This window comes from Eleginops maclovinus, chromosome 20 (genome assembly GCF_036324505.1).
Source record: "Eleginops maclovinus isolate JMC-PN-2008 ecotype Puerto Natales chromosome 20, JC_Emac_rtc_rv5, whole genome shotgun sequence".
NCBI classification, from domain to species: Eukaryota; Metazoa; Chordata; class Actinopteri; order Perciformes; family Eleginopidae; genus Eleginops; species Eleginops maclovinus.
In genome coordinates, this window is record NC_086368.1 from 3506206 (window position 1) to 3512421 (window position 6216).

Genomic DNA, 6216 nt, shown 5'->3' on the forward strand with positions numbered 1-6216 from the left:
CCCAAAACATCTACTTCATAAGGTGAAGGATGGACACCACCTGTGTGAAAACTTCCAAAATCTAAACTGTACACAGAAGGATACTCTTGAACCTGCAAGGAACAACGAAAGATAAATGAAATCTTTATGACCTTTAATGATTGGAAATGTTTTAAATAATCTGATTGATGACTGACTCAACATACCTGAGGATATCTTCCACAGCTTCATGGTATACTGGCTGACATTCCTGCAGTGGAGCAGTGGAAGGCTGGAGGCCCGGGGGCCACGTTTGAGAGATGATAGGTCACCAGGTGGGAAGTTGGCTTAGAATTTTAGGATCAGATTCAACAACCCTGGAACATCAGCAGCAGGTTTGAAAGGACGAGTCCCAGTTGGTGCTTTCGGATTAAATTTGGCCCCTGGAGACAGTCAGCAACACACTTTATATCAGTAATGGAGCAAAGCCTGAAAACGACATGCCTAACCCCCCCATACCAACAACCAAATACATTCCCCCAAGGCTAATCTGGCCTTCTATTCAAGCTGTTTGTAACTCTTCCACCTGATCATTTCTTTAAAAATAACTGCTCTAAAATAAACCTATCTATGGTAATTAGCTTTAAAAAATAACACCTATAATATAAATATACCTTTACCGTAACCTATTTCTCAAACTGATATGGTGTAACATAGGTAGGGGCTCCTCTGCTGGACCAGGGTTAGCTAGTTAGCTTGCTAAATTGTTTAGATATCTCTTCAACACAATAGTCTTTAACATGGCCTTAACGCTGTCACCGCTTCACAATCTGTTGATACTGTTTTAAATGTATCTTTTTTAATTATCTTACACATCATACTTCAGAGAACCAACTTCCCAACTCTCCCCTCTCTTTGACGAACATGTCCTCTCATTTGCTTTGTATTTATCCCACAGAATTAAACACGGGAAATGTGTTTGTCAATTATTCGTGCAAAAAGTAACCTCTCACATTTAAATTCAAACCACATAATACAAGTGTTTTTTTCACACGCAGTTTTTGTTTTCTCTGTTTCTTGGCATTATTTAAAATCACATTTTGTATAGGTCTAGTGTTGTGTTTCTCCACTAGAGAGAAGCAGAGCGCTGCAGGTGGGTCAGTGTGAAGCATCATGATGAAAGCTTCTCTGCTGTTGAGATCTCTGTCTTCATTAATGCTTATAATTCTGAGTCAGGATCAGCAGAGATGCTTCCCTGGAAGGTATTTCCAAGCTGTTTGTTGTCCAGCTGAACACATCCCCTCTAGGACCTGAAGGAGTGCCAGTAATCATGTAGAAGAGCACTTCCTGTGTGAGGTCTTCCCCATCAGAGCACTGGTTTGACACTCATTGATGTGAATGAGGGAGCAGGTTCACTGACAGGAGGAGAACAGGGAGCAGATGGCTGGTCTGAGTTCTGCCAGCATGTGGAAGTATTCATCCTCACCGTCCAGATGGTATTCACCACCGTCTACCAGCTACCCTCAGACACTGAAAAGATATGCGGAGGATTTTTGTTGTAAAGGCCTCCATCGTCACTCACGAACACCTGCAGACTGAAAACTAAAGTGTCCGAGCTGACTTCTGACTTCTGACACCTCCACAGGGGCCCCTGGGAGTCTGTCCAAAGCCACAGTCCTGCTGTGGTCCCAGTTAGAGCAGCACAAGAAGTACACTATTATTACATATTACACCACACCTATCATCCACTCACACACAGACAGATATCCAGCTCCAATATGCAGCTGGTGGCTGGAAACCACCTGATATTATTCAGTATTCAGTTCATGATTACAAACTCACTGCAGCAACAGTAGAACTTGGATACTCCCATTTCCCAGTGCAACTGGAACACCATAAATCTACCAGCTCTGACTGGGAGATTCCCAGATGTCCCAGTTAAGCATGGAGATATAATCCCTGCACCTGGTCCTGGGTCTGCTCATTGGTCTCCCCCCAGCTGGACGTGCCTGGAGCATCGCCCTAAAGAGGCGGCCAGGTGGCATCCTAACCGATCAGTCTCAACTGGCTCCCTGCAACACAAAGGTACTTTGATATTTTGAACCGCTTAACCTCCACATACTTTTTAAATCTGTGTATTTGGAGTTTTCTAATTCCCCATGTTCCAAATGACACACAAGCAGTAATTTTCTATGTGTTGTCCGGTAAATTGCTAGAGGTGCAGATCCAACAAATTTATTATTTTGGAGTGGACCAAAATAATAAATTTGTACTTAAACAAAAATGTGACCTACATTTATGGAGGTCATGGCTTTCTGAGCTGCACACACACACACACACACACACACACACACACACACACACACACACACACACACACACACACACACACACACACACACACACACACACACACACACACACACACACACACACACACACACACACACACACACACACACACACACGGACTGCAGGCTCATCACTGAGAATCTGCTGTTACCCCCCCCCCCCTCGATCCAGCCAGCAGTCTGCACCTCTGCTCCCTAAATCTCTTCTGACATCGCCCCCCTGGCCACCTTTAACTGCTCTGGCATGGCTATAAATAGCAGCGGCTAACGTGGGCTAACAGACTCAGAGGGGGGGCAGAGATGTTGTGTGGCAGGAGGGGCTTCCATCACTTCTGTGTTCCACGGGGATTTGTTTCCTGAACCGTCTGAGCCTGATGATGCTCTGAGGGAGCGGGCTCCTGATGATTGGGTACAACACTACTTTTAATAGTGAGAGTACTGTAAAGTCTACTTTTCCGTCCCCACAGCGTCTTTCACAGCCTAATAGAGGTTTTTTTTTTCTCCAATAGAGTCTAAAATATCAAATAAATATTAATATGCAGACCTTGCATTTCTGTGTGGACAGGGACCTCTGAGCTTTTGGCAAATGCCTGTCAGGACCAATCTGTGGGCTGTGCTATTAATAAAATAATATCCTGTCGCCTCAAACCCTCGGAGATCATTTGTTTTGAGTGCAGCCTAATCCAAAACACATGCTCCCTTTAACTTTGGGGAAGCACTTCATTTCAAGGGGTATGCATAAGAAAGACAATTCACATCTAAACAAGTCATAAACATGAAGGAGCCTGGAGATCCAAGTGTGGAGGTACCTCAACCACTCCATGCTCACAGCAATTGCAGTGAATGTAAGCATCACAGTGTACACCAGCGTAGCGCATCTCTTTGCCCGTTGATTCATGAGGCTTGGGTGGGGTTAGTATACAGGAAGTCCCTTTAATTGTCTGCCTCTGTTGCCTTTAGCTGGACATATCAAGCACCGGACAGATGTTGTAACCATGGCGTTGGCTTAAAAGGGTCTGCAACAGTTTAGAAAGTGCTCAGACCAACAGGAGGTTCTCCTGTGGCAGACAACATGTCATTGATTTTTTTTCAACTTCATAAAGTCAATGCTAGCTGTCTTAGTCTAGTAATCATATTCATTTGATGTGATGTAATGTGATTAATAGTAAATTGATTGATCTAATTGTTGTTAATATAAAAAGTTTCAAAGTTAATATCAATTCTCACCTCGTGGGTCTCGATTATACATACAATTATGATAATGAATTGTTAAAGGAAATACTAAAGTAATGTCAGTTAGACACAGTATGTCTCAATTGCATCGTTTTTGGTGATGCATTTGAGACATACTGTACCAGGCTGCGTTTGCCAGGTTTTCCTCTTACTGGTAGCACTGGTGAGGTTCGAAAGATAAACTGTGTATTTGAATAACCTTCTCTGTAGATAAAACTGAAAAGGAAAAACAAATAATAATAATAATAATAAATTAATTTTATATAGCGCCTTTCAGGACTCTCAAGGTCGCTTTACAAAGAGTGTGTGTGTGTGTGTGTGTGTGTGTGTGTGAGTGCGTGTGTGAGAGTGAGTGAGGGTGCAAGTGCGCAGGGCGCCAGGTGGGGTTGTGAGGGGGTTAAAGTCCATAGGCCTCAGAGAAAAGGTGTGCCTTGAGGTGCTTTTTAAATGAATCAACTGAGGGGGCACAGCGGATGTGTGGGGGGAGTTGGTTCCACATGGTAGGGGCAGACACACAAAAGGCCCTGTCCCCAAAAGTCTTAAGTCGGGTGCGGGGTACTGCCAGCTGGTCCTTGACAGAGGACCTGAGGGACCGCAGGGGGGTGTAGGGGTGTAGGAGGTCGGAGAGGTAACGGGGGGCAAGGGCGTGGAGGGACTTGTAGGTGAGTAATAGGATTTTGAATTTGATGCGGAATTTGACAGGTAACCAGTGGAGCTGCATGAGGGTGGGGGTGATGTGCTGCCAGGGCTTAATGCCAGTTAAGACCCTAGCAGCAGAGTTCTGTACATATTGCAGTCTGTCCAGGGTTTTTGAGGGGAGACCTGTGAGGATGGCATTGCAATAATCCAGGCGGGTGGAGATGAAGCAGTGAATGAGGGTTTCAGTTACTGAGGCTGAAAGTGAGGGTCGGAGTCTTGAGATGTTTTTCAGGTGGTAGAATGCAGATTTAGTGATGTTGTTAATGTGGGACTGGAATGATAGAGTGGGGTCGAGAATGACACCCAGGTTGCGGACAACGGGTGATGGGGTGATGTAGCAGCCATCCACTTCCAGGAGAAGATCCCCAACCTTCCTGAGCAGTGGCTTGGGCGCCACAACCATGAGCTCAGTTTTATTGCTGTTGAGTTTGAGGAGGTTAGAGGCCATCCAGGTTTTTAGTTCTTGCAGACAGTTGATGAGTGGGCCAGGTGGGAGCAGAGTGGAGGGTTTGGTGCTGATGTACAGTTGAGTGTCGTCGGCGTAGCAGTGGAAACTGAGGCCGTGGTGACGAATAATTTGGCCGAGGGGGAGCATGTAGATGGTGAAGAGGAGAGGGCCGAGCACAGATCCCTGGGGTACGCCATGATTGACTGGGGCCAGGATGGAGTTGGCATCTTTCAGGGTGACATATTGTTTGCGGTTGGAAAGGTAGGACTGAAACCAGGAGAGAGCTGAGCCCCTGAGGCCGATGAGCTCAGTGAGACGGGAGAGGAGGATGGAGTGGGACACTGTGTCAAAGGCTGCAGAGAGGTCGAGGAGGATGAGGATGGAGATGAGGCCATTGTCGGCGGCAGTGAGCAGGTCGTTGGTGATTTTAATGAGGGCGGTCTCAGTGCTGTGTTGAGTTCTGAAGCCAGATTGGAGGGGTTCAAAGAGCTCATGGTGTGACATGTGATGTTGAAGCTGGGAAGCCACTGCTCTTTCCAGAATTTTACTTAGGAAAGGAAGGTTGGAGATTGGACGATAGTTGTTAGGGTCGTCAGGGTCCAGACCGGGCTTTTTCAAGGTGGGAATGACTGCAGCTGTTTTGAAGCCTGAGGGCACCACACCAGAGTCCAGTGAGCAGTTTATGATGGCGGCAATAGAGGCAGAGATGACAGGGAGGCAGGTCTTCACCAGGGTGGTAGGCATGGGGTCCAGCTGGCTGGAGGAGGTCTTCGCTTTGGACACCAAGTCATGCACCTGGTCAGTGTCCAACATGGTGAAGGAGGAGAGGCAACACTGCAGTGGGCAGGCAGTAGGGGTGTCGGCACCAGGATGGTGGGGAGAAGGGGGGGGTGGCGTAGAATATTGCAGAAGGTGATTATGAATAGTTTCCACTTTTTTCTGAAAGAAGTCCAGGAACCTGGAACACAGATCAGCTGCATCAGAGGGTTGGGGGGAATCAGGAGGGCGCAGTAGTCGGTTGATTGTTATGAAAAGCTTTTTAGGGTGGTTTTGTTGGTTATTAATAAGTATGGAGTAGTAGAGTGTCTTCGCCTTCAAGAGAGCCTCCTTGTAGTCCCTGATGTGGTCTTTGTAGGCCTCATGGTGTACGGTGAGGCCAGATGTCCTGTAGCGCCTCTCAAGCTGGCGGCCGGCTGCTTTCATGAGGCGGAGCTCAGGAGTAAACCAGGGAGCGGGGCGTGCAAATGAGACCAACCGGGTTATGGGAGGGGCAACTGAGTCCAGACTGAGGGAGAGAGCAGTATTGTAGTGTTCCACCAGACCATCCACGGTGGTGTTAAGAGGGGGAGTGGCCAGGTGGGTCACAAGGGTGGAAGACAACAGGGATGTGCAGACCTGTTTGGTTTTCCGAAATGTGATGGTTCGTTTACTGGGCTGACTGGGAAGGGGCACAGAAACAGAGAATGAGATGGCGAGATGGTCCGAAATAGCCAGGTCATCACACTGGAGATGACAGGGGGTGATTCC